General features: G+C 38.9%; 1 long non-coding RNA gene and 3 other non-coding genes across 4 annotated transcripts; 1 reads left to right on the top strand and 3 right to left on the bottom strand.

Moving 5' to 3' along the window:
- The first annotated feature begins 2,134 nt into the window (after window positions 1–2,134).
- LOC141379452 (uncharacterized) lies at window positions 2,135–25,938 on the top strand. Its single transcript, XR_012396071.1, has 3 exons — window positions 2,135–2,684; window positions 5,698–5,846; window positions 24,131–25,938. It is a non-coding gene; the product is annotated as an uncharacterized lncRNA (long non-coding RNA).
- trnal-uaa (transfer RNA leucine (anticodon UAA)) lies at window positions 13,246–13,328 on the bottom strand. The gene has a single exon. It is a non-coding gene; the product is annotated as a tRNA-Leu (tRNA).
- Window positions 25,032–25,114, bottom strand: trnal-uaa (transfer RNA leucine (anticodon UAA)). Its single transcript has one exon. It is a non-coding gene; the product is annotated as a tRNA-Leu (tRNA).
- trnal-uaa (transfer RNA leucine (anticodon UAA)) lies at window positions 25,396–25,478 on the bottom strand. The gene has a single exon. It is a non-coding gene; the product is annotated as a tRNA-Leu (tRNA).
- Window positions 25,939–26,778: the final 840 nt, after the last annotated feature.

The raw sequence follows: 26,778 nt of genomic DNA, 5'->3' as shown, positions 1-26,778 counted from the left end.
TTCCTCCTGGTGCTCAAGTTTCCCCCACAGTCCAAACATATGCATAGTGGCTGGAAGGGCATCTGCTGTGTAGAACACATGCTGGAATTGTTGGCGGCTCATTCTGCTGTGGCATAAATTAGGGACTGAGCTGAAGGAAAATTTATAAATAATAAGAATAAATAAGAATAAACTGTACATTTAACATTTTAGGATACAACAGTGATAATAATAATAATAATGATAATAGTATTAATATTAAAAAATAATAATAATTATCAGTATATTTACAATCTATCGTTTATTATTTAGTCTCTTGCTATCTCTCTCTAAAAACTGAAATGAAAACAGTATAAACTATGGTCAAAAAAGTCAATATAATGATGTAAAAACAGACAAAACAGTGAGTCCTCAGTGTGTAGTGTACAGTATGCAGTCAGTAGTAGTGTGCTACAGTAGTCTGCATTAATATGAGCACAGTCCTTTCTCTCTCTCTTTCTGCCCTCAGGCTCAGAAATAGCCGTGTTTGAGGTCTGATCTCTCCGGATGTGCTTCATATAAAACACATGCGGCTCATGCAGACTCTCTCTCTCTCTCTCTCTCTCTCTCTCTCTCTCTCTCTCTCTCTCTCTCTCTTCTCTCTCTCTCTCTCTCTCTCTCTCTCTCTCTCTGAAACCTCATGGGAAAGTGCTGTGTTCCTGTGAGAAGGCTTTTTACACGGCTAAATTAAGGTGCTCTGGCATGGACAGGTCAGCATTGCGTAACGTGCTCAGATTCGCTCAGTTGTGTAAGCAGCGGTCTGTCTAAGCAGAGTCTGTGAACAGTGTCTGTCTGAATGCAGATTTCAGGAGAATTAAACATTAGACTGGTGTGTGGATGCAGTGACTTTCATATATAGCCACAGAATCATTTAAATGCAAGCACTGTTGCCTCACTACAGATATTTATTTAGATATTTTGTATTTAGAAATAAATACAAAGACTAGATAATACTTCAGAGTATTTAAAAGAAACACAACATACAGTTAACAAACAGCAGCAAGTATAACATGGAGTGATACAACGTCCATGTGCTTCCAATTCATGCCTAAATGTGTGTATTGACCAGCCTGATCTCACGAGGAAACTTAAGTATTTTACGTTTTGTCAGTTTAGTGTTTAATTCGTACGGATTCGAACGAGTTCAGTCGTACGAAAATGTACTATTTTAAAAAGGAGGCGTGGCACCCAACCCCACCCCTAATCCCAACCGTCATTGGGTGATGAGCAAATCGTACTAAATTGTACAAATTAGATTGTACGAATTCATATAAATTAGACACTAAATCAAAAAGTTACGAATTGTCGTGAGATGGTGTTGGTATTGACAGTGATAGGCAATAACTGAATGAAAGGACCATGATGTCTGATCAATGACTAAAAAATATGGACGACGTGACAGCCCCTTTTCCCATTGAACGCCTTGAGGGCAAAACGGCTGCTTGACGGGCACAAACTGTCGCAAAAGACTGCTGAAATTGGAGCCTTGACATGCGCAGAAGGACTGTCTGATGGAGCCAGAGGAGGAGCCGCGAAAATGAGCGGAGTCGAGCTTCCAACCAAACGCTTTATGTAAAATAAACCACGCCCCCCCCGAACTTCTCAGCATGCGTTTGCTGTCATATCAACACAAATGGATGTAATAACGTTAACAAATATGAGGGTTTTTTATATTCAATCGCGCCAGCTCCGGGCCGCAGCGCATAACCTACTCGCGGCGTGGCGGGCTGATTCCGGCTCGCATGCGGCAGCGCCGGCTCGCTCGGCCGCCGCATCTGGCTCGATTGACTCGGGCTGGAATCGGGCAGTGAGTCCAGGCATCCGGAGTAGGTCCAGCAGAGGTAGTCAGTCTGAGCTCTGAGGGGTAAGTCTCCGGCAGGCGAGAATCTAGCCGAATGTATTTTGGCGAGTGTATTTTGCCATCTGGGTGGCTAGGCATGTATCAGCAAACTAATAAAGCCCGAAAAAAGCCCTGACCTTAGCGAATAAACAGTGTTCCACCAGGATCATGTATGTCAGAAACTATGGTTTACTGCTGAACTCATTTTGTCATGGTAAAATAACACAGAAATCGAATAATAACACTTCAGTCTCCTGCCGAAGCACAGACGCGCTGCTTTGAGAAACTGTCAATCACAGCTGTCAATCACGATGACACGCCCAGCATTAAATTACTGCTAAAAACAAACTGTTTACAAAAATGAAGATCTGCACCTATTTCAGCACAATAACCAGTGCCTTAATCGACCAGAACCATCTTTCGGGACATTTTATTGCAAGTGTAATAATTTTTTTTATTTGGGCTCAAGTCTCCTTCATTAACACGGAGGAGGCGGGCTTTATGACTTGTACTGCAGCCAGCCCCCAGGGGGCGATCTAACGGCCGAGACCTTCACTCAAACGCAGGCTTGCGGCACACTTGTGTCTGATGTGTTTACCAAAGAGAAGGCGGGGAAATAACCTGTCAATCACATGAGATCCACCAATAGCAAATCTCAACCATCCAATCAATCCCCCTAGGACAAATTCAAGTCTGGTCCTACTTTTTACACTGCGCAGAATGGAAGTGAAATGTTTCATGTTCGACTTTAAAGCATTTTTATGGTGATGTGATCTTTGCTCAGGCAGAAAGAAGTCTCTGAGGCATCAGAAGGTCAACAGCCGAGGTTTGCCTTCTAACTTATTCATAAAGTGACACTTTTCCAGCTTGACACACATTCACACTCTGCTGTTTCTTGGGTGCACACGTCATCCTAAATGTTTGTCACTGTAAACTACATGTTGTTTTTTATTGGCTTGCAATGTGAGAGAATACAGGTGTGACGTGCTGTGACTTAAGGAGGACCTATTATGCACCTTTTTATAATTCTTTGAAATGTAGGCTTTTTATATACACTAACCGGCCACTTTATTAGGTACATCCTACAAGTACCAGATTGGACCCCCCTTTGCCTTCAGAACTGCCTTAATCCTTCATGGCATAGATTCAACAGAGATTTTGGTTCATATTGACATGATAGCATCACGCAGTTGCTGCAGATTTGTCGGCTGCACATCCATGATGTGAATCTCTCGGTCCTCCACATCCCAAAGGTGCTCTATTGGATTGAGATCTGGTGACTGTAGAGGTCATTTGAGTACAGTGAACTCAATGTCATGTTCAAGAAACCAGTCTGAGATGATTTGCGCTTTTTGACATGACGTGTTATCCTGCTGGAAGTAACCAGCAGAAGATGGTACAGTGTGGTCATAAAGGGATGGACATGGTCAGCAACAATACTCAGGTAGGCTGCAGCATTAACACGTTGCTCAATTGGTACTAATGAGCCCAAAGTTTGGCAAAAATATATCCCCCACACTATTACACCATCACCATCAGCCTGAACCATTGATTCAGTGCAAGATGGATCCATGTTTTCATGTTGTTGACGCCAAATTCTGACCCTACCATCCGAATATATATATGAAATATATATATATGAAATCATCCAGCTGGCACACAACATCATAAGACGTTAATATTAGGTTAGATTAAGGTCATCGGGTGACCAAAATTCAATGCCGAGCCAGTGTCTAAGGACAATGTTATTGTGATGTCCAATAGCGACGTCAAAGGACGTTGATATTTGGTTGATTTTAGGTTGTGTTGGAAAGTGACCAAAATCCAACGTCGAGCCAACATCTTAAACCAACATCATATTGATTCCTCTTACATTGATTGACATTTATTCAGGTATGGCAAAATCCAACGTCTGATAGACATCATAGTGGTGACATGCACACAACATCAAGCTGTAACATCATTAGACGTTGATATTTGGTTGATTTTTAGGTTGGACATTAAAGTCAGCTTGATTTTGGCTTCGAAGGTCAACCTGATTTTCGTTTCCAAGCAAAATGCAGTATCCCTATGACATTGGGTACAACGTCAAACTGATGTCATGTTGACATCCTGCGCTTGCTATGCAGATTCACTCATTAGTGAATAGCTACAAATCATGTAGGCTACACTATAGCTGAAATGTGACAGAGACCACAAAATCTTAAAGGACAACTATTTTACCCCTTTTTCAAGATTTTATTATAAGCCTTCTGCATCTCCAGAATGTGTCGGTAAAGTTTTAGCTTAAAATACCCATCAGATTATTTATTATAGCTTTTTAAATCTGGCAAAATGTGAGCTGTTTTAACATTGTAGCTGTTTTTGTTGCCTGTGCCTTTAATGCAAACGAGCTGGTTCTCCCCGCCCACCGTTCCCATGTGCGTGTCAGATTCACAGAGATCTCTCAGTATTTCTTTAATAATAATAATAATAATAATAATAATAAATTCCCTACAGTTATATAGTTATTTTCTGCAATCATACCAACTAATTGGTGGAGAGGAGACAGAGTGATGAAGCCAGTTATAATATGGGGATGGTTAGGATGTCATGATGGACAGAGGCCAGTGGGCAAATTTGGCCAGAATGAAACTCCTACTCTTTTTCTTTCACTCTTTTTTAACGGCCATAGAGAGTTGGGACATTGGTTTAACGTCTCATCCGAAAGACGGTGCTCACTGAGCAGTATAGAGTCCTCTTCACTATACTGGGGCATTAGGACTCACACAGACTGCAGGTTGGGCGCCTCCTGCTGGTCTCACTAAAACCCTTTCCGGCAGTAACCTAGCTTTCTCATGTGGTCTCCCATCCAGGTACTGACCGGCCGCAGCCCTAGCTTCAGTAGAAAAACCATGTGAGAGTTGCAGAGAGCTAACTTTAATAAATGTAGCCTTTAGATGTACAGCACAGTGACATACAAGAATAAAGAGCTCTCCTTCAATACAGTAAACACTTTCCCAACTGTTATTTATATTTTTGTTGTGGAGTTATTTCAAGCCTTTCTGCAACGATGAGTCGTTATTGCACACACACATACATGCACGTTTAGCTTTGCAATGTTTTTGCACTGCAAATGTGACAGGATACATGTTAATATCCATTGCTGTATGGATATCTGTTATGTTAATGTACAAAATAAGCCTGATTTAATGTCCACAAACCAGGGTTAAAGCATCCTCTTTTATAATTGGACTGACACTATGTGGTTGTGTTGAAGAATTATGCAACTATTTTACTGTCTTTATTGTTTTGCACATGTTTTGTCTTGTTAATAAGATTATACGAAGCCATGTTAATACATGGCTGTCAATCAATTTGGTGGGCGGGGAAACTGCACTCATACAAATGCCTCAAAATGGAAGGGATTTGTATCCTATTTAAACGTCAGAAAATTGAAAAAAAGAGACTTAATGTCTTTACATCACCCCAATATGACCGTGGGCACACTATACACAGTCCTGTCCAAACAGCTTACAAAAGATGATTTTCATCATAGGTGCCCATTTAGTATTAGGTTGAACAGGTATATTTGTGTGAATACCCCCAAAATACTGAGTATGGGTCAAAATTATTAACTTAACTTTATTCCGAAATTTCTTAAAATTAAAATATATAAATTTTCAAATAATATATGTGGTAAAATTCCTTCAAATAATGTACACCAAAACAAAATTTTTAATAAACAACAAATATTTGTTATTAGTAACGTGCTTTGCCAGGACTTATTTTGGAAAACTTTAAATGAACCTTCAAATAACAAAATATTGACCTATATGATGTATAAATCTTTATTTCAGGTGGCACGGTGGCTTAGTGGTTGTCACGGTCACCTCAAAGCAAGAAGTTTGCTGGTTCGGCTGGGCCAGTTGGCATTTTTGAGTGGAGTTTGCATGTTCTCTCCGTGTTGGCGTGGGTTTCCTCTACAGTCAAAACACATGCGCTATAGGTGAGTTGAAATTAAATTGGCTGTAGTGCATGAATAAGAGTGTATAGGTGTTTCACAGTATTGGGGTACAACTGGAAGGGCATCCGCTGCATAAAACATATGCTGGAATAGTTGCCAGGTCATTCCGCTGTGGTGACCACTGATAAATAAAGCACTAAGCAAAGGAAAATGAGTGAATGAATTTTAATTTCCAAAAATTTACACTTATGTCTGGTTTTGTGGTCCATGGTCAGAAGTATACTGTTAAACAGTGTTTCTCAACCATGTTCATGGAGGACCACCAGCACTGCATGTTTTGGATGTCTCCTTTGTCTCAAACACCTATTACAGGCCTTTCAGTCTCTGCTAATGAGCTGATCATCTGAATCAGGTGTGCTTGGTTATAGAGGCATAAAAAATGTGCAGAGCTGGTGGTCCTCCAGGAACGTGGTTGAGAAACACTTACTTAAAGATATGTTATGACCATCACATTCAAATTCAAAGCAGATTTTGAGTGCATTAAAGCTAACAAAGGTCATAAAGAAACTTTCACTTTCAACAAAAAGTGTCGTATGCACATTACCTAAAAACAAAAATCAATTATATAACATCCTAAACGTCCAATCCAAGAACATGAGCAATGCAACTAAATCATTTCCACATATCTTCCTCTCTTTTATGTCTGCGAGCATTTCACGCCGGCATGTTGAGCTTTAGCGTTCGTCTGACAGGTGAAATCCAGCAGAAGATGTGCTCTTTTCTCTCTCTCGTCTTCAAGCCAAGCATGTTTTGCCGCTTGTTATCCTTTTCCTCTTTTGACTGCCAAGTCATAACGGGCCCGGGGTGGTTTTAGTGGAAAGATTTAGATATCACAGATTATCCAGATTTTGAAGGATTTCCTTGACATTCCATTAACTTTGACATTGTGTTCAGCTGGCAAAGTCAAAAAGCGGCACGAAAGAAGATCCACCGGGGCGTTTCATTAATCACAAGCCAATGCAACGGTGACAATTACTGTAGAAAACACGCATGAGAATGTGAATAATATCTCCGGTGATAAACAAAATAATCAAAACCTCCTCCTTCTGCCAGCGATGACATCATTCATGCATGCGGAGGTGGAAAAAGCACGATTACAGGATAAAAAAAGACTTGGGCTAGAGTGTTGTTGCATTGTGACAGTATTGTTTTCTGGACTCTTAATGGTGTTGAATTTGCCGTAATGCCTTCCGGGAGAGAAATGTACTGTTTGTGTGTCTGGTTTTGATCTTGGGAGCAGCAGGCATAAATGTTTGACTAATGCTTGTAATGAGGCTTGACTTGATGCCACGTCTTGCTCGGCGCGGGCAGAAAACCCACTCAAATTACTGCAGATATCAATCTCTCCCTGCAGGTCACTTTGCATCATGCGAGCTTGAAGGTTTATGGTCAACATTTACAGCAGCTCCTGTTGAATTTCTTGAGAGTACTGAAAAAATCTTACGCAAGAAAAAGTACTATTACTAGACACAAAAAAACAATGTTGCTGAGTAAAAGTATCTATTGTATGAGTAAAATGTGCCCTTCTAAAAATACTCCCGATTAGTTAGGATTACAGTAAGGTTTCTAAGCATACGTTCAATTATTTGTCATTCATGGGCTATACATATAAAGTCAGATGAATCTAACGTGAGAACATATGTTTCAAGAGTTCACACTTAGCTGATGATTGATTATAAAGCTTGTTTGGCATGTTGTCCTGGGAGAGAGCCCTGAGCTCATAAGATCCTCGAGCCTGGGGCTCTCTGTTTGCAAGGCAAGAGGGGAGTTTGAGCTCTGTTGTAATAGCTAATGAACAGATAGTGATTGCTCTTGAAAATAACTATTTACTAGGAGCGTGTCTATGGTGCCCATTTGGATTAGTCAATTAAATTAAGTTGCATGTTTTTGGATGGTGGGAGGAAACCGGGGGACCCTGGGTAAACCCAGGTGAGCACGGGGAGAATGTGTAAACTCCGCACAGAAACGTTGGCTGGCTTGGTAAGAACTAGAATCAGTTACGTTCTTGCTGTGAGGCAACAGTGTTAACAACTGGGCCACCGTGTCACCCATCTAGGAAAGGAGGAGGAGCAGGGGTGGAAGGGGGGATTCTTCAATATGAAGATAGTGGTGATATGGAACTTAGGGTATTTATAGTGGCTTAGGAATCCTCTGATTGGTGAATCCTAAATTGAATAATGCGGGGTCGGCTGCAAGCAATCATAAGCACGGGATCCTCTCGAAATTAGTTCATAAATAAACTTCACAACATTTTATACAACAGTTCTGTCTGGTTCTTGAATCGGATAGCTGTGCGATATTCTGCAAAAAACAGCACTTGTACAGCCTCTTCACCGTTCACTCTTGTGTATTACTCCACCTACATGCAGCAACAAGCAGAGGACACTCTACAGTTTGACAAATATTGCAGCTGTTGGACAACATAATGTACTTTTGAGACTTTTTTAGTTGAGAATGTAGTTGTTTAGATTGCAAGTATGCTGTTTATTTATGAGCATAATGGCTATTTTAAAATATTTTATTTCGGAGCATCGGATTCAGTGCATCGGCCATCATTAGCCTGGCTGAGCTGACCAAAGAAAGTGACGGTTGAGGTTCTGCCACAAGATGGCGACAGAGACCGCATTGTAAATCCTTTTTTATACTTCTGCGTCAAGTGATCGGCGTGACCCACGGCGCATGCAATGCGCGTAGCTGTGCATTTATATTTCTGCGCGCTGTTCCTGTTGCTCTGCAATAACACTTCTGAAATGCTAGCTGGCAGTTAGGTGTTTAAGTTCCTCTGTGTTGAGTTTCTTTGCTGGTGTTTTAGTTTTTCTGAACGCTTCCTTAATGTACAAGCGGTTTTAAACTTTCTCACCTTTTTTCAAAGGTTTTGGTTCAAACCTCATTTTGAGGCAGGAATCAGTGGATGTGCAACAACTTTAACCATGAGGTAAACACAAAACAAAACTTTCCATCCGGAGCTCCTTCACAGGACTCCACACTTTTAAACAATCGCTCCATCGGGCTAGCGCAACTCTCGGTCCCGCCCACACTCGTTAGCGCTACCAAGCCGGCCAATCACAGAGCTTACGCATTGTTGCGCCGTGTAGTTACATTTTTTGAGAGGTGCACCTCAGCGAAGCCGACACCACGGCGAGGGCTATGTCAAACCCAATGTCGTGTTTATTTTTTCAATTAAATTTAAATGCCAATTCATGTCATGACGTCAGGTGACCAAAATTTCATGTCTAGCCAGAGTTTAAGAACAACGTTATTTTAACGTTGGATATCTACGTCAGATGTTGATATTTGGTTGATTTTAGGTTTTGTTGAAAAGTGACTATTACTCAAATTTGTCAGGTATGGCTATCAAGCCATCGTCTGACAGATATCATACCCTGCTGAAAAATCCAGCTTAAACCAGCCTAGGCTGGTTGGCTGGTTTAAGCTGGTTGACCAGGCTGGTTTTAGAGGGGTTTTGGCCATTTCCAGGCTGGTTTCCAGCCATTTCCAGCCTGGTCTTAGCTGGTCAGGCTGGAAAATGACCAGCTAAATCCAGCTTAAACCAGCTTGACCAGCCTGGTTTAAGCTGGACATAGCTGGTTTTGGCTGGGCTCCCAGCCTGGCTAAGCTGGTAAAGCTGATTTTAGCTGGTCATCTCCCAGCCTGACCAGCTAAGACCAGGCTGGAAATGGCCAAAACCGCTCTAAAACCAGCCTGGTCAACCAGCTAAAACCAGCCAACCAGCCTAGGCTGGTTTAAGCTGTTTTTTTTCAGCAGGGTAGTGGTTAAGTCCACACAACATCAAGCTGTAACATTATTAGACGTTGTATTTGGTTGATTTTAGGACAGACTTTGGACATCAACCAATTTTTATTTCCAAACAAAATGCAACGTCCCCACGAAGTTGAGGTAAAACCTAAATCTGACGTGATGTTGATGTCCTGTGCCTGCTGGATTAATTGTTTTATGTTCAATCCACTTAAGTTTGTAGTTGGAACAGCATGAAGGAGTTTTTCAAGAGCATACACTGTAAAAAATGCTGGGTTCCACACAACTGATTTGTACAACATGAATGCATTGTTAACTTATTACCATAAGCTGAACATATGTACATAAATCAATTAAGTTGTCTCAAACACCTCAAGAATTTTGTTGTTTCAGCTCATTTTATATAAGTACTTTGAATGAACAACCTTTTTGTGAGTGTACAGTAATTTAGGACTCATGAAGTCACCTAATTAAGAGCAGTATCTTTACAGTCAACCTGCCATACCAGAGTAAGACACTGAAATGCATTGGCAAACACTGGTGCTTTCAATATGACCTGTTTTGCTGCATGTCTGTCTGAATCAACAGGTAGGGTGTGAGTTGTAGCCAACAGGGAAAACACTCCAGATCCCTCATTAGTCTCCCTCGCTCTTTGCAGCTCACTGAGCCAAGCGACCTGTCCTGCTTGTTGTTGGTTGAAGACTATATCTTGGATGATGCTGGTTGATTTGTTAAACAGTAAAGCTGCACGAGTGTGCTTTAAACAGGCCACTGATGCAACAACACTTGCTGAATACACAGAGAATAAAACGACACACACAAAGTTGATATGACATTGTACATTCACACATATGCTATGTACATGTGTAAATGTCTCAAATAATTGTATGACTTCTGTAAACTCTGATGGTTCAATCAATCGAATATTTTCATGACCTATCAGAAGTCGGCCATTTTGGAAAGCAGGATGTAAACAATGTCACTAAGCCAACTGGAAACTTGCATATTAATGTGATTACTGCTGGTGAAAATGATCAAATATTGTGCTATTTTGGGCTGTATAGATTGATCGTACTGGAAACAAAACATTTAGAGTGTGTTAGACTGGCCGTTTTGAAGAAATGGCTGACTGCTGCTGAAAGTGATCAAATATTGTCATGTTTTGGGCTGTAATAATTAGTCGTAAAGAAAACAAAGCATTTAGAGTGCTTTAGAGTGCCAAACGTTATAACAAATCAAACAGAAGAGAGCATTTTGTAGAGCAGAACGTACACAATGCCACTACCTGGAAACTTGCATATTAATGTAATTACTGCTGCTGAAATGATAAATTATTGTCAAAAGAAATAATTAAACATTGGCCGAACTGTAAATTGTGATGTATTTTCATGACCTTTCAGAAGTTGACCATTTTGAAAATGTAAACAAAGTCACTGAACCAACTGGAAACTTGCATATTAATGTGATTACTGCTGGTGAAAATGATCAAATATTGTGGTATTTTGGGCTGTACTGCTTGATTTTACTGGAAACAAAACATTTAGAGTGCGTTAAACTGTCCAACCTTATAACAAATCAGAAGAGAGAAAAAGAGATGTGTCAGAAATCGGCCTTTTTGGAGAGCAGACTGTAAACAATGCCACTGCACCAACTGGAAACTTGCATATTAATGTGATTACTGCTGCTGAAATGATCAATTATTGTAAAATAAATGATCAAACAATGGCCAAAATGTAAACTATAATAGTCAAATCAATAGAGTATTTTCATGAGGTTTCAGAAGTCGGCCATTTTGGAGAGCAGGATGTAAATAATGCCACTGCACCAACTGGAAACTTGCATATTAATATGAATACTGCTGCTGAAATGATCAAATATTGTCATGTTTTGGGCTGTACTAATTGGTTGTAAAGAAAACAAAACATTTAGAGTGCTTCAGAGTGCCAAACGAATCAAGCAGAAGAGAGACATGTCAGAAGTCAGCCATTTTGGAGAGCAGAATGTAAACAATACCACTGCACCAACTGGACACTTGCATATTAATTGGATTACTGCTGAAAATGATCAAATGTCATCAAATAAATGATCCAATATTGGCCAAACTGTTAACTGTGATAGTCCAATCAATAGAGTATTTTTATGATGTTTCAGAAGTCGTCCATTTTGCAGAGCAAGATGTAAACAATGTCACTGCACCAACTGGAAACTTGCATATTAATGTAATTGCTACTGGTGAAAATGATAAAATATTATGCTTTTTTTGGGCTGTACTGCTTGATCTTACTGGAAACAAAGCATTTAGAGTGTGTTAAACTGTCCAACCTTATAACAAATCAGAAGAGAGAAAAAGAGACGTGTCAGAAAACTACCTTTTTGGAGAGCAGAATGTAAACAATGCCACTGCACCAACTGGAAACTTGCATATTAATGTGATTACTGCTGGTGAAAATGATCAATTATCATCAAATAAATGATTTTGGCCAAAATGTAAACTGTGATAGTCCAATCAATAGAGTATTTTCATGAGGTTTCAGAAGTCGGCCATTTTGGAGAGCAGGATGTAAACAATGCCACTGCACCAACAGGAAACTTGCATATTAATGTGATTACTGCTGCTGAAATGATCAAATACTGTCACGTTTTGGGCTGCAATAATTGGTCGTAAAGAAAACAAAACATTTAGAGTGCTTCAGAGTGCCAAACGTTATAACAAATCAAGCAGAAGAGAGACATGTCAGAAGTCAGCCATTTAGGAGAGCAAAATATAAACAATGCCACTGCACCAACTGGAAACTTGCTTATTAATGTGATTACTGCTGGTGAAAATTATCAAATATTGTCATGTTTTGGGCTGTATTAGTTGATCTTACTGGAACCAAAACATTTAGAGTGTGTTAGACTGTCCAACATTATAACAAATCGGGCAGAAGAGCGAAAGAGAGGGAAAACAAATAGAAAAAGTGTTTGAGATTGGCCAAACTGAGACAGAATCTCACCAACATTAATGTTTGTTCTTATCATTTCCTGTCAAGTAGGTAAAATATTATAGTATTTTATTTTTAATACTTCTTCTCACACATATGTTTTACCAAATATCACATTCTGATTTAGCAGCCTCCACGTTTTCTTTCTTCTTCTGTTGTTTTATACAGGATGAACAGGCAAAACAAAAGAAAAAAAGTTAGATTTTTCTCAAGATATGCAAAATGAACCCGCAGTTATGTGCTGTAAAAATGTGTGCTGTAAAAAAATGCTGTAGCTACTGTGTGCAATTTAACCAAAGCAACTTGTGTATCCACTATTAACGTCCATACTTTGGATCTCAATTAGTGATTTTGGCACGTCCTCTACCAATATCCAGCTTCAAGAATAAATGTGTTTACATTACATTTAGCCCTTTAGCAGATGCTTTTGCCCAAAAGCGACTATTGAAGAGGCATTCAGAAATTCAACAAGAAGGCAATACAATGAGTGATTATACAAAGAAACTTGAGAGAGCTCAGAGAATTAAGTGCTAGAGTAAAGAGGAGAGAGGTTTTTGTTTCTACAAATAGTTTGTCGAGCGTATGCACAATATATGATGATTGTAATACAAGATCAATTGCATCATTTAAACATTTGTTTTTACCAGGAGTGGGGTTCGAACCCACGAGGACATTTGTCCATTGGATCTTAAGTCCAACGCCTTAACCACTCGGCCATCCTGGTTATACTTAAAGAAGCTGAAATATGATGGGAAACATTTGATTTTGTTATCAAGTATTGTTTTTGTAGAGCATTTTAAACCACTAACAGAGTTGACAATAATAGAGTTGATATTTTCCATCATTTTTTGCTTTAGTTGAAGATGCTAATGCTAACCTCAAATCAGGTACCACATAGCATGTCTGAAAAACAGTTTTCATCATATTATTGTTTTTAACATACGCGAATGTGCATATAAAAGCCACAATTTCCCCACAATACAGACTTTATCCCTTTCCTGCTATGGAACTATTCCGACAGGGTATATCTTAGTATTTTCACATGCTGTGCTGTCATTTTTTTTATTGTTTTCAAATGCCATATAACAATGAAATCCTCACATCACCAATTTGAAGTTTGTATATGTAATAAATCCATGTTTACTAGTTTAAAATAGCTTACAAGAGCAATAAACTAAATAAATAAATAAATTAAAATTGTGTTGTTTTTTTAAGGGAATAGAGCAGTAATAGTATCAGAACTTTTACTCAAGCAAAAGTACATAAGCTACTCAGTGAAGTACAATTCCTAAGAAAATCTACCCAACTACAGTAATTTTTGTATTTGTAATTTGTTATTTTACACACTTTAATAACTTTTAATGAGCTGATTAACTGATAAAATGTACACTACATGTGATGCGCATGTGTGAGTGCTTAAGATATCTTCCAAAAATAAAATGTAATGAAATGTTTAATTATTATTATCATTAGAGAAATGCAGAAGCAGATAGAATCTGGCATCATTAGATACACTAAAATAATAGTGGTGGCAGCATCATGCTGTGGGGATGCTTTTCAGCAACAGGAACTGGAAGACTAGTCAAGATAGAGGGTAGGATGAATGCAGCAATGTAAAGAGACATCCTGAATGAAAACCTGCTTCAGAGTGCTCTTGACCTCAGACTGGGGCGACGGTTCATCTTCCAGCAGGACAATGACCCAAAGCACACCACTAAAATATCAATGGAGTGGCTTCACAACAACTTGGTGAATGTCTTTGAGTGGCCCAGCCAAAGCCCAGACCTAAATCCTATTGAACATCTCTGGAGAGATCTGAAAATGGCTGTACACCGTCGCTTCCCATCCAACCTGATAGAGAGAGGTACTGCAAAGATGAATGGGCAAAAATTCCCAAAGGCAGGTGTGCCAAGCTTGTGGCATCATATTCAAAAAGACTTGAGGCTGTAATCGCTGGCAAAGGTGCAACAAGTACTGAGCAAAGGCTGTGAATACTGATGTACATGTGAGTTTTCACGGGCCTCATGTACTAAGACTTGAGTGGAAATCCTACTAAAACACTGTGTACGCACAAAGCTGTAAATGTGCGTACGCAGAAAAAAGTTCAGATGTATGAAACACTGCGTACGCATCCGAATGAACGTGAAACTGAGCACAACATGCACGAGCGCAAAACCCCTCCCTGCCTCCTCCATCGTATGAATATGCTAATGACTCTACTTTGGCAAAACCAAACGAAAAAGCAATGGCAGAAGCAAGCAAGAAGAGAAACTTTGAACAGAATTTGAATTGGAGGTGCTGCTTTCGGAGGTAGACCGGAGAAAAACTGTGTTATTTGCTAGTTTGTCCTCCGGAATTAACAACAAAAGAAAAAAGTTTAGCTGATGCGGTTAACACAGTTGGGTCTGAACATCGCACTGTGGATTAAAAAAAGAAATAATGTGATTTATAGGTGTAAATGTTGAAATGCCATCAATAGTCTTAGTGGCGCAGCTTGTAAAACGCATGTCAACATGTTTTGACACGTTTGAGCATGAACTCGGTTCGAATCCAGCGTCAAATGAATTCATACTCTTACTCATATCAGATTTTGCCTACTATTTATCACGAGAAAGACAAGTAGGAATCATTAATAAGTCTGTGCATCACATTTTATTTGCACATTTATTGAATGGAAATGTTTCTGATTCACGCATGCAAATTTATCTTCAGATGGTGCCTTTAGAGCAATGTGCGTGCAGTCGATCACTCACATTACATTGGGAAAACAGGCGACCGCTGCAAATTGTGCTTTAATGTTTGGCTGGTCAACTGTATAGTATGGAAACTTTATATACCTGCTAGATGAACCTGTCTCATACAGCTGCCATTGCACGGCTCAAAGACACTTTGTAGAGTGCAATTTAACACAACTGCCTCTAGGAGTCGCCAATGGAAATAAAACACACACGCACAAAAAATGTGCATACGCCAGCCATAAAGCTGGCGTGGAGCTGCGCACATTCCCACGTTCATTTCATCGTTAGTAAATCCAAACGTGAGCGTTTCTGAGCGTGAAATCTGGCGTACGCAAAGTTTTTGTGCGTACGCAACGTTGATACATGAGGCCCCTGGTTTTTTAATTTGTAATAAATTTGCAACAATTTCAAAAACTCTTTTTTCACATTGTCATTATAGGGTTTTGTGTGTAGAATTTTGAGAAAATAAATTTATTTAATCCATTTTGGAATAAGGATGTAACATAAAAAAGTGGAAATGTGAATGCACATCATATATATATATATATATATATATATATATATATATATATATATATATATATATATATAGTTAGTAAGATACACTTATTTTTATAAACAGTGTGTCATGAGAAAGGAAAGCCGAGAACAGTGCTTTTGAGAACAGTTTTGATTGAAGAACAAATATAGAGCATAAAGTGGGCGGCGCACAAACTGTAAGTCATACTTAAAATAGCCATAAGGGAAAGCTAAGGCTGTAATCAGAGAGTCTTACTAATTAATGAGACATGAAGGCAAAAAAAGGACCCCGAGCAGACTCGCGACCTCAAACCTCCTGTGCTTATATGAACTCTCAGTGGAAACACCAGCTATGCGCAGCAGGAAACTGTTCTGGGTTTGGACCGAAGGGCATCCTCGGGTGTCACACAGACGCACATGGTGAATCACCTCCAGTCCCATCCAGTGGGGTTTCTAGAATGAGTCATTGCTCATTAATGCCCGTCTATTCAAAGGGCACTCATCTAAGGCGGGATTCCCAGAGCTGCCAAGTCCACTTAAAATACGCGACTTTTGCATTTTTTTGTTAAAGTACACATGAAATCAAAACTAACCATGTTGATCTTGTTAGCTTATATTGCTAGTTTTGGGTGAACAATTCATTGAGAGAACAATGTCATTAAGAGAAAAAAAAAAGTTTGCCCTTGTAATCTTTAATTGAAATCTGACAGTTTTTAGTTCAACTCTCAGATTATGTCTGACTGAGGTACTTGGCGTGGCTAACATACACCCCTCACTCTGTCAGCACTATGACAACAAACTGTTATGATCGCCAGCAATCCATGCTGAGGGAGAACACTGGTGAACTACAGACTGGTTACGAACTACAAATCCCTACATTCCGCTATGCACACACCAGTTTCCAATTTTTCTGATCACACACTCCCAGCAGTAGCCTGTTTGCTAGGATTGTATGGACTATAAATATACTTCGCACATTTAGTTCATAACAGCGTCTTTGATTGGTTTGTCATGTGTGTGTACCGGAGCTTTGTCTTAGTTTCGCTTGTTTTCTGTTTGTTTTTCTGTTTGATGCTTTGTTTTTGGATTGCTGTTTTGTGTTTGACGATGCCTATTTTGATCACGATTTTGGATACCTGTTTTGAACCTAAGTTTTTTCCTGTTTTTTTTTTTTTTACTTTTTCCCAAATAATATGTCAGAATTCACAGAATTCGAAAATTAATATGCGAGAAGTACCCGGATGGCTAACTATTTTCAGCCAGATTCTAAAGTGACATCCGCTACACTATTCCATGATGCCCCGCAAGAGAATTCATTATTGGCAGTGAAACGATGCAACTCACGCAGGTAGGTCATGTGATCATGACAAAATGGCGCATGAAGTACGTCCGAGTTCCATTCTGCTTGCATTCATACTGTTTAGAACGTACTTTTCTAACGGCATTTAACATTTAAATTTAAATGCAGTACCTGCTAAGTAGTGGCCAGTTTCGAACTTAGCCAGAGTAATAAAGGTTAAAAAGGCCATGATGGACAGAGGTCAGTGGACAAATTTTGCCAGGATGCCAGGGTTAAACCCAACTCTTTTTTGAAGGACATTTTTAAAGAACACAGAGAATCAGAACCTCGATTTAACGTCTCATCCAAAAGACGACACTCACTGTACTGACATACTTATCAATATACTGGAGCATTAGGACCAACACAGACGGCAGGTTGAGCGTCAAGCGTCCCCTGCTGGTCTCACTAACACCACTTCCAGCAACAATCTAGTTTTCCCATGCTGTCTCCTATTCAGGTACTGACCGGGCCTATTTTTTTCTAAATTACAATAGTATGTTTTTCATGTGGGACTTATTAATTGATCATGTATATATGAAAATAGATGCAGGTGATGATAATACATTTTTGAATAATATTTAGGGCTTGTTTTTGAAGCTTGCGTTGGCAACACTGGGGATCCCCATTCTGCATTCAGCAGCTGCAGTCCGGCGTTTGACGGTTCAGGTAGTTTATCTGCACAGTGACTCATCAAGCATATGGGCCACTCAGATGAACTGTGCAATAATAAGTGCGCTCAATATAAGGTTAATGCGATGCATATTTTCACACCGCGTCCTTGCCACAGTGTAATCCCATCCGCAATAGTGTCTGTCATTTCTCACACATTACCGACGCATTTATCATCAGAGACGTCGATAAGAGCCCTGGAGGCATTCAGATGGCAGAGCTATTATACTGCTGCGGTTCCTTGACATCATTGACATTGAGCTCGTCCTGGCTAATGTTTCCCTGACCCACGATGATGATGGTGATGATGATGATGACACTTCTGAAAGGGTTTTAATGAGAAGACGCATTTGTCTTTGGCTGGATATTTTTGAATCTCTTTCTAGACCAACCTGCTGTATATGTCATTGAATGTATGTAAGATTCTGGCACGAGCAGATTAGCATCACATACAAACATTTTGTAATGTCTTTTGAAGTCAGATAGAAGCCAATTTATTTATATAATAAATAATCGATACAGTGGGGGAACTACTGAAATCTATTTTATACTTTATATAGATGCATTGTATGAATTTTAATGGTTCTGTGGGTCTCGTCTATCAAATCTGAGCTTTATTTTGTATTTTCTATTGGATTCGAGTCAGGTGATTGGTTGGGCCATTCTACAGCTTGATTTTCTTTTTCTGAAAGCATTTAAGAGTTTCCTTGGCTGTGTTTTGGATCATTGTCTTGCTGAAATGTCCACTCTAGTTTCATCCTCATCATTCTGCTAATGTAGATGTTGGACTGAAGCAGCTGATATTAATTTACAATGACGAAGGGCAGAGGGTTGCTGAAGAACTACTGAGAGATTTCAGCTGCTGTCTGGGCTTTCACTGCCTTTTTACATCGTCCATTCTTCATGTGTTCAATACTTTTTCATTGCGTCATTTAATTTTATTATACATAATTTATTAACTAATTCGTTTTGTTTAATTTGCATATATGGATTTCTTTGGATGCTATCAACATCCACTGAAAGTTTCAAGTCAACAGCACCTTTAGAAATATGGTTTCTGAGAAAAGTGGTAACGTGTTCAATGCTCATTTATTTCACTGTAGTAAATAACACAATTTACATTGCTTTAAAGTAGATTTGCAGAACGTTTCATTTATGTACAACAGTATTTGTATATCTTCATGCTTTATTGTCCTATTTATTTTCTTCCTCATTCTGCATAATTTGCAGATTATTGTCAGAATGTCATGTCAATGCGCTCAAAAACAACATTGCTAATCACTAGGGCCAGACAGAATCTGCAGAATATGCATTTACTAACATGAACTAATCATAAACAACACTTGTACAGCATTTATTAATCATAATTGAACATTTACTAATGAATTTTTAACATCCAAGTCCATGCTTGTTAACATTAGTGTAACATGAGTTAACATGAACTAACAACGAACTACTGTATTTTCATTAACTAACGTTTATTAACATGAATAAATACTCTAGTAAATGTATTGTTCATGTTAGTAAATGCATTAATTAACATTAACTAATAAACCTTATTGTAAAGTGTGACCCAATTTCGTAATGACAAACTTAATACATGAAATAAAAAAATAGCTTTCTAGCTTTTATTTAATGTTTTTACAATGCAAATCCATCTAAAGCAAGGCAAGTCTGTCATTCAAATTTTTGTCGGCTTAGTCCTTTTATTAATCCGGGTTCGCCACAGCGAAATGAACTAAAAACTCATCCAGCACATTTTTACGCAACCCATCTCTGGGAAACATCCACACACACATTCACGGACAATTTAGCTTACCCAATTTAGCTTACCCAATTCACCTGTACCGCATGTCTTTGGACTGTGGGGGAAACCGGAGCACCCGGGGCAAACCCACGCGAACACAGGGAGAACATGCAAACTCCTCACAGAAACGCCAACTGAGCCGAGGATCGAACCAGCGACCTTCTTGCTGTTGACAGCACTACCTACTGCGCCACTGCGACGCCCAAGTCTGTTATATATCTACTAATAGACAGAATAAATGACGAGACAAAACTGCGAAAATCTGCAGATTTCTGCTCGTGCAGATTCCATGTGACCCTAGTAATGACTGAAGCAAATTCAGTTAAAATTTAAATCATGTGAACTTAGAGCTTCTGTTATTGATGCTTTACTCTTTAGATTTCAATGCATTTCAGTCTAAAATGTTTGTCCCGTGAAAAGGCCTCAAGTGTCAAATCAAGTCAAGTTAGTATTATTTATCCAGAAATGCATTTAAGATACTAGCAAATCATGCTCACACCATAAACAGCCAAAAATGACAGAAACACTGATGCTAGCTTTGTCAGAAATTAGATTAGATAACAGACTATTGAGTCATTATTCAGCTCAAGTCAGTTCAGTGTTGATTTGATTCCGTTCAATTACATTACAGATATTGCACAATTTATCAGTCATGAAGCATGTTAACCTTAAAAGTGCCTCATGTGTCATGAATCTGGTTTGTTAATTGTCAATCTTTTTCCCCTTCTGTGTCTTCCCGTACCAGTTGTCAGCGCTGATCAGCAGTCACCTGTTCCCGCTTTGTCATTATTGACACCACTATATCTACCTCCTTTGTTTCTCCTCCCGTTGTCAGATTATTGTTACTCTGTGCATTAGCAATCCGTGTGTCAGTCTTTCCTCTACAAACAGATCTCATCATCATTTGTCTCGTCTTGCCTCGTTCTGGTTGTCGATCATCCCTCCTGTATGCATCGTTGTATGTTGTGAGTACCGCTGCTACTTACTCGCTTGTTGACTGTGTGCTCTGACCATCAGCACCCGGAGGTCAGTGGTTCCCTCATTGTTGTGGTGGGCTCGGACCGATCGGCTCCTTCCTTCTCTCGCCCCGGCCAAGGGGGCTTGCCTTGAGTTTACTTTGAAGAACCGGATCTGTGTGATTCATTTGAATTACTGACAGACTGCCTTTGTTTGAACAGTGAATAAACATTGATTGAACTGCACATACCTCTCCTTTGATTCTGTGTCGTGACATCATGTCTCATAGAGTGCATTGATTCAATTAGTTAAATTGTTCTCTAATATCTACATAGAAGGCATGTGGCTTAGTTAAGAGCAAACATACATTCATTTTCCCTTGGATTTGTCTCTGTTTCAGAGGTTGCTACAGTGGAATGAACTGCCAACTATTTAAGCATATGTTTTACCCAGCAGATGCCCTTCCAGCTGCAACCCAGTATTGGGAAACACCCATACACACTCATTCACACTCATAGACTGTGGACAACTTTTGGTTTCCCAAGTCACCTATAGCGCATGTCTTTGGACAGTAGGGGAAACTGGAGCACCCGGAGGAAACCCATGCGAACATGGGGAAAACATGCAAACTCTACACAGAATTGCAGACTGGCCCATCCGGGTCTCGAACCAAGGACTTTCTTGCCACCGTGCCACTTTAAGAGGAAACATTCTCCAGAAAACATTTCACATGCTCAAGAGTTACCCCTAGAATGAAAAGCTCAGGTTTGACCATATTTGGAATGGTCATGAATATTAATGAGCTCCACTTTGTGTTGTGAATGATATATAGGGGTTTAGTATAATTATACTGAAAAAAAAAGGTGCTGACATAGATGTATTCAAAATTGTGTGAATATGAAAACAGAGACCAGAATTAATATCGACCTGCATAAATACACTACCTGACAAAAGTCTTGTCGTTGATCCCAGTTGTAGAAGCAACAAGTAATCACTTGACTTCTAGTAGATCATTTGGAAAATCGATTTTTCTGATGAATCATCTGTTAAACTGAATCTCAATCATCACAAATACTGCAGAAGACCTATTGGCACGTGCATGGACCCAAGATTCTCACAGAGATCAGTCAAGTTTTTTGAAGCAAAAATCATGGTTTGGGGTTACATTCAGTATGGAGGCCTGCGAGAGATCTGCAGAGTGGATGGCAACATCAATAGCCTGAGGTATCAAGACATTTGTGCTGGCCATAACATGATAAATCACAGGAGAGGGCAAATTCTTTATCAGGATAGCGCTCCTCGTACTTCAGCCTCCACATCAAAGTTCCTGAAAGCAAAAGAAGTCAAGATGCTCCAGGATTGGCCAGCCCAGTCACCAGACATGAACATTATTGAGCATGTCTGGGGTAAGATGAAGGAGGAGGCATTGAAGATGAATCCAAATAATCGTGATGAACTCTTGGAGTCCTGCAAGAACCCATTTTTGCCATTCCAGATGACTTTATTAATCAGTTATTTGAGTCATTGCAGAGATGTATGGATGCAGTCCTCCAAGCTCATGATGGAGTCATACACAATATATATTCTTTTCCCACTGCACCACGACTTTATATTCTTTACTGTACTTTATTTTTGTTCGGTGAAGTCAGACCTTACTGTCCTAATTAAATAATTAAAAATTAAGGCATAATTTATTGTGGTAAAATAAGAGTAATCTAGAGGCATTCGCCTTTCATATGAGCCACTTTTGATACCAAATGATCAACTAGAAGTCAAGTTATTATTTGTTGTTCCTAAAACTAGGATAAGACTTTTGTCAGGTAGTGTATATGTGAAGTTTTTTGGTATTCCTTTACTCCAAGAAATTCACAGCAAGAGCTGACTGATATGACACAGTGCATAAACATGCAAAAATTACAGCACATTTCAGGGGCGGACTGGCCATCTGGCAATTGCCAGAAGGGCCGGACCATTTTTTTAATGTGGGCCGGTCAGCTATTTTTTTTATTTTTATTTTTTATATGTATTGTTTTTACATGCAGGCAGCTTTTATTTCTTGCAAGATGTGAGTATTATGATGATGATGATAATAGTAATAATAATAAATGTTAAGCACTGGCCAAATCAGCAATGACTGGCTGGTTTCGAGATGGGCCGACCCAATGAGAGGTTACGCGGATGTAATCAAAATCTGGCAAGAATGTCAAACAAACAGTAAGTGCAATACAAGCTAATTGTCAGAGATGGACCATAAAAAAGGAAAGGCGGTCCTGAATAGCTCAGAGAAAGCAAAAAAAAAATGTCTCTAAAATCAAACGCTGCCAAATGCAAATGAAAGGAGGCAGCGGAGGGGCACAAGAAGGTCGCTATTTTGAGCGTCAGCTGAGTTAGTTGGTGTTTCTGTGTGGAGTTTGCATGTTCGTGTGGGTTTCCTCCTGGTTTTCCCCACAAGTCCAAACATGTGCTGTAGGTGAATTGGTTAGGCTTAATTGTCTGTGGTGCATGTATGTGAATGTATGTGTATAGGGGTTTCACAGTGGGTTGCAGCTTGGTCATCTGCTGCGTAAAACATATGCTGGATAAGTTGGCGGTTCATTCCGCTGTGCTGATCCCAGATTAATTAAGGGACTAACCCGAAAAGATAATAAGAATGAATAAATAAATAAAAGATAATGAATGAAATGATTGCATATATAAATTTGTTATAAATGGGTTGTTTTTGTTCCTGTCACATACATTGAATGTTTAAATATCTATTACAAATTGTACTGCTTATATTGTTTCACCATCTGTACACCAATATAAGTAGTGAATGTGAGTGTCCGTGCATGGGGCTGTGTCGGTGTGGTAATGTGGGCTGGTGTGGCTACAGTGCCAGGGCATATTTTTAGTCCCAGTCCGCCCCTGGCAAGTTTACACGCATGGTACTTAAGGATTTTGTGTGAACCATCAGAGTCTGTGTTTTGCTAAAATTGGCCAACAATTGTTTTTTCAAAAGAATTTTACACATGCAATAATGACATGAGAATGTGGAAACAATGGTGTTTAAGCCCTATGGTATGTCAATCTGTCTCTTAAATTAATTAGATTCATCTTTATTTCTATAGCGCTTTTACAACATTGTGTCAAAGCAGCTTCACATAGAAGATTATAGTAAATTAAAACAGTGTTTGTCCAGTCATTAATCAGCTATGCCTATAGGTATATCCAGCTCTTCATTCTATGAATCCTTTAAATGTGTACCAAGTGTGCTCATCCAAAATCAATTGCAAGTGTTTGTTTTGAACTAAATCCTTTGACCAACACCATAGGTGGACTACTGTGAAGATGATGATACTATTTCATCAAAATGTATAATGTTGCCCCTTTTGGACGGTCTTTCAACCACACTGGATCAAAGAACTTCAGAAAGATGTTGAGATTAGAAAACAATGATGAAACCAGCATCAAAAATCTCATTCTTCTGGTTTTTTTTTTTTTTTTTTTGCTGTCAGATGCACTATACAGGCCAAACCTTCGGCGAGTTGTGCTTAGTAAGACTTCAGTGGCCTTCTTCTAATGAGCTGCAGTGGATCCAGCTCCGGCAAGCCCAACGGAAAGCCTATCAGAAAGTAATCACCACTCTAATCAGCCATAAAGATGATGTCTCAGCATAGACAACAGGTGATGGCTTTTCCACTGGGAGGAGACTTCCTTCCCAGAGCAGAAGAAACGCATGGTCAGCAGTTCAGCTTCAGACCTGGAGTGATTACATTCAGATGTATTCAGGAAAGCCTTGTGAGAGGGATGAACAGTGACTCAACGTCAATATATGCTGAAGTCCAGCAAGAGTGCATGAAGATTAAGCCAGAACTTCTGGCGTTTGCCTTATGCTTTATAATAAGATGAGACACTAATTAAAACACTCAATATTCATTTAGGTAAAATCACAAAAGAATAGCATACAATAGTGACCCATTCTTGATATGGTATTAATGCTGATGAAAGACTTGTTTTAAGCCTTTGACTTTCACACTATGGTCATTTTTGACCCATTCCTTTGGTTGAATTGTGTTCCTGCTGCCATCCTAAGCTAATCTTGAGTTGTTTTACAGGCAGTTATGATGCCAGTTAAGTTAAACATGTCAAATTTATGTGGTAAATAGAGTAATGTCTGAAGTAAATTTTGTGATATTATAAGCAAGTAGTTTTTAATCATGATTTTATAAAGATAATGCCTTTTATAGCCTAAATGAAACTTTTATCCATATTATGGTTCTGAACCCATCATAACTAAGCAAGCGTGATGATGGTAATGTATTTTATTGTATATGTGTACCCAAACATCAGTGTGTATATTGTCATTTCACCCAACAAAACCATTGTACTGATTGAAAGCTTTTAAATGTTTGATGTTACCAGGAGCGGGATTCGAACCCACGAGGACACTTGTCCATTGGATCTTAAGTCCAACGCCTTAACCTCTCGGCCATCCTGGTCTTGTTAGATTCTTCCCTATTACCAGAGGAAGGAGAAGTCCTTACAGCTTGCACATCAGTTACTCTAGAAGAGGCAAACAAAACACTTGAATGCATTGTAAAGCCTTGTCATTGCACTTGTAAAATCTGCCTTTTTCAAAAAAGATGGAGGGTTTCTTTAAGTCTAACACCTTAAGCGCTGTTTTAGCCATCCTAGTCATAACAACAGTCAACATTGAACAGCATCAAATTCTTGATGAGAGTCTCTCAAAGTAATCCAAGCTTCAATGCATTAAATGATATACCAGGAGTGGGGTTTGAACCCACGAGGACACTTGTCCATTGGATCTTAAGTCCAACGCCTTAACCTCTCGGCCATCCTGGTCATGTTCCTCTGCAACCCATTACCAGAAGAAGCTTGAGTCATTACAGCTTGTGCATTAGTTACTCTAGAAAAGACAAACAAATCATCTACATGCATTGTAAAGCCTTGTCATTGCATAACAGGACTAAAGGTGTGCTGCATGAACAAGATAAAACTTCACCTTTGTTGTTCAGGTGAGCAAATTTTCATCATAGTTTGTGTGCTTGAGAACTCATTTTAAGTTTATTTTCGTTGTGAGAAAAATAAATAGAACTTGAACTTGTGGTCATTTTAAAAGTGTGATCATTGTAATATAAGATCCCTTGCATGACTACATCTTTTTATTTTTCCCAGAAGGAGACATTAAACCCATAGGGAGATTTGTCCAATTTATTTTAAGTCCAACATCTTAACCACTTGTCCATCCTGGTCTTGTAAAATCAACTGTTTAAATCTAGTACATTTGTACAATCAGCCCTTTAAAAAAAAAAAAAAATATATATATATATATATATATATATATATATATATATATATATATATATATATATATATATATATATATATATTGGTTGGCACTGGGCAGCATCAGATTCTCAACGAGCGTCTATCAGGTAATGGTAACATAAGCTTCATTGCATTTAGCAATTTTAAATGTTTTACCAGGAATGGGGTTCAAACCCACAAGAACATTTGTACATTGAAGTTTAAGTCAAAAACATTAACAATTCAGCCATCCTTCTCTTATATAATCATTAAATAATCACACTTTTTAGAAGAAGGAGTTTCAACATATTAAACCCTCTTTTTTTATTTACCAGTATTGGGGATTGAACCCATGAGGACTAAAATGTGACCCCACCATAGCAAGATATTGGCTGAATGGATTAAAAATTATTGAAGTCAACTGTTTGTTTTTTTTTTTAATTAATAAAAGGGTGAGTACTTCTTTAATTCCAATACGTTAACCACCTTTAAGCCATCCTGGTCATAACAACAATGGTCAGCATTGGGCAGCATCAATTTTTCAGTGAGGTTCTGTTAAGTTATGGTAATGTAAGCTTCAATGCATTAAATGTTTAACAGGAGTGGGGTTTTAAGCCACAAGGACATCTGTCCACTGGATCTTACGTCCAACATCTTAACCACTCGGCTATCCTGGTCTGTTTTCATTACTTTTTAGAAGAAGATAAAGTTTTAAACCTATTAATTTTTTTTTCTTTTTTTTTAACCGGGAGTGGGGTTTGAACCCATGAGGACTAAAAGTGACTCGTCAGATCAAAATCTTTTTTATCAAATGAGGTGTTCTTTAAGTCCAACT

The sequence above is a fragment of the Danio rerio genome, chromosome 20 (genome assembly GCF_049306965.1).
Source record: "Danio rerio strain Tuebingen ecotype United States chromosome 20, GRCz12tu, whole genome shotgun sequence".
NCBI lineage: Eukaryota > Metazoa > Chordata > Actinopteri > Cypriniformes > Danionidae > Danio > Danio rerio.
Note: the sequence above shows the minus strand (reverse complement) of the source record. Positions and strands in the feature narration are given on the sequence as shown.